Genomic DNA, 3,070 nt, shown 5'->3' on the forward strand with positions numbered 1-3,070 from the left:
AAGTTCCTCAATCCGTCTCCACAACTGGTTTTAGCGGAAGTTCCTCGGCCTCTCCAGAATGTAACAAAGCAAGCTAATATGATTTTGATCCAAAATTCAAATCTTCATAGACAGTTTTGGATTCGAGTTTTTACCGGTGACATTCTGCAATCATTTCTAGAATCTACATTTTTTCATTTCATTTGGTGTGAGTTCTTGGAAGATCGTCTGAAGTGCTCATATTTGGACATTGATTTTATTCCAATTTCTTGACCATCGTTATTCCTGAAAGAAAAAAATAAGAAAAAAACTAAGCTAAAAATCTATGACTAAGAAAAAAAATCTATGACTATATACTAACTAAAGTTAATTTGATTGGAAAGAGTCTCTAATTATTAATGTACGACAAGAATCGGAGACAGAGGTTACCAACTTATTTGGTTTAGCTGTTGTGGTTATTATTATGATTGTTTGTTAAAAATTGATAGATTTGAATTAATTTTTCTTTCATAATAGCTATTATAATTAAATACGAAAGAGGTTACCAATTTATTTGGTTTAACTGTTGTGAATTTTATTATTATTGTTGTCTGTTAAAATTTGATAGATCTTAGTTAATTTTTCTTTCATAATAGCTATTATAATTAAATACTTATTGTCGCTACCGGATTTTTCAGGCACAAACGCCGGAAGCTAAATCGGTTAATACTTTTTCAGTTTTCAAACTACTTTTCTAGAGTTGCCACCAATCAGAATTTAAGCGTGATTGGACACCAAAAAGAGGTAAATTTTAATGGATAAGGGGGTCTGCGAAATAAAGATTTTTAGGTTCGTTTGTCGGTTACGTGTAAGGACGAAAAAACTTGATTAATCATCCTACCCCGCCCAAATATTGGTACTAAAGGGATGTGATTTTTGTGCTAACGTTTGTCTAATCTACTATTATTGTGTTAGTGTTTTTTGATATAGGCGTATAAACGGAGTGGTTTTATTAATCTCCTTTTGACTGATTCCATACTCCTATGACATAGACGTATGAATTGGGCTGTTTGTTTATTAATTAATTCAATGCGGCTATCACTATACCCCCAAAACATAGACGTATGGAGAGAGCCGTTTTATTTTAATTAAATTTTATTTTTGACCGATTTTATACCCCTATGACATAGGCGTACAAATTATGTCATTTTCGTTTTAATTAAATTTATTTTTGACCGATTTCACACCCCTATGACATAGGCGTACAAATTATGTCATTTTCATTTTAATTAAATTTATTTGAACCATTTTCATACCCCTATAACATAAAGATATAAATTGACTCGCCCTAACTTCGTTAGTTTTTTATATGTGTAACTTATATCCCTATGACATAGGGTTATAAATCAAGTCGTTTAATTTTAGTTAATTTTATTTTAACCGATTTTTATACCCCTATGACATAGACGTAGGAATCGGGTTGTTTGTTTTATTAATTATTTTATTTCGACCGCCCTCATACCTCTAAAACACAGACGTACGAATCGATCCGTTTTAATTAATTTTATTTTAGACCGATTTCATACCCCTAAACATAGACGCATGGACGAAGTGGATAATTATCGGACGGACTAATTAGTATGCAAAACCATTAAATTGAACTAAATTGGTCAAATTGAGACCTAGAATAGTAAACATTAAGATAGGAAAAATCAAATTATGAAGACCTGACCAATTATAAAGCTCACTTTACTAATCTGCAATATTAAATAAATCATCAATATTAATTAAATAATGAACATTTTTGTATATATGGATTTAATGTAAAATAAAAAAAAAACCCAATTCGTTTTCCTTCATTTAGGCCCAAGACATGAATTTTTAGGTTATTGTTTAAAGCCCATCTTCCATTAATCCTTGTATAAATCACACATACTCTAACACATTTTGACCTAGCCTCCCCTCTTTTGCTCTTTGGCCGACAGACAACAGCCCTCTCCTTTCTAGACTTGTGCGATTCATCCCTCTCTACCCTAACCTTTCCCTCTCCTCTTTCCTTTTTCCGGCAAAAAGAAGGAAACCCTCCGATCATGATGGTTTCATGGCGGCTCCCGTCCTTCTCTCTTCCTTTTGACATAGTTCGGCTCTAGTCCGACATTCCGGTGACCGTTTTCTCCGTTTTTTACGGGTGAAACAGAGGCGAACAACTCCGATCTACTCGTGCATGTGGCTTATCCTAAGGTAAATCGCTTCTTTCACGTTTTTCTGTTCGTTTTTACTCTTTTAAAGAGTTAGCTAACCTTTTTTGCGTTTTTCTGATTTTTCTTTGAACTCGAAATGCAGATCTCGTGTCTGTTCGAGGGTTTGCTATGGACTCGGGATTGCCTTAAGGTGAATCACGTTTTTTCGTGCCTTTCCTGTTTGTGTTTGCTCTTTTACAGAGAGTTAACCTTTTTTGCGTTTTTTTTCTGAGTTCTTGGAACTCGGAATGCAGATCTCGTGGTGATTTGTGAATTTGCTATGGACTAAGGAACACAGAGATGGTTATTTGTGTTTTGTGACCACAGCTGATTTGAAACAAAGCCCTTTTTTACAAATGTTATACCTAACTTGTACCCTCATTATGGTTCAGGGATTTCCTGGATTAGTTAATGGAAGAAATTCCCCTGTTTTATGAGTTTGTGCTTTATTTTTGCTTATGGGTTCCCCGAGTTTGGTGAGTTTGGTTATTACAGGAAAGGATTCACCTTTTTACAAAAAGATCCTATTTTTTGGTTATTACAGGAAAGGATTCACCTTTTTACAAAAAGGTCCTATTTTTTAGGAAGCTGGTGTCTGGATTTTTTAGTTCAGCGTTTTACTGTAAAAAAGAGGTCCCATTTTTATAAAGCTTGTGTTTTTAACCAGAGTAGTGTAGCTTCTGTTTTTATTCATGGTTCTGGGGTCTTTGAGTTTTCACTGTAAAGAAAGGTTCCATTTTTATAAAGCTTGTGTTTTTATTCTTGGTTCAGTAAAGAAACCAGAGTAGTGTAAGGAGTGCAGGAGGAAATTTTGGTGTCTAAACATCCTGAGGAATTCTTCCAGATCTAGAAAATAAGTATATTTTTCAGAT

General features: G+C 33.9%; 1 long non-coding RNA gene across 1 annotated transcript; it reads left to right on the forward strand.

Annotated features, from left to right (window-relative positions):
- Nucleotides 1-1,905: 1,905 nt before the first annotated feature.
- Nucleotides 1,906-2,635, forward strand: LOC136233877 (uncharacterized). The gene is made up of 2 exons (XR_010690974.1): nucleotides 1,906-2,199; nucleotides 2,302-2,635. It is a non-coding gene; the product is annotated as an uncharacterized lncRNA (long non-coding RNA).
- Nucleotides 2,636-3,070: the final 435 nt, after the last annotated feature.

This window comes from Euphorbia lathyris, chromosome 6, assembly GCF_963576675.1.
Source record: "Euphorbia lathyris chromosome 6, ddEupLath1.1, whole genome shotgun sequence".
NCBI lineage: Eukaryota > Viridiplantae > Streptophyta > Magnoliopsida > Malpighiales > Euphorbiaceae > Euphorbia > Euphorbia lathyris.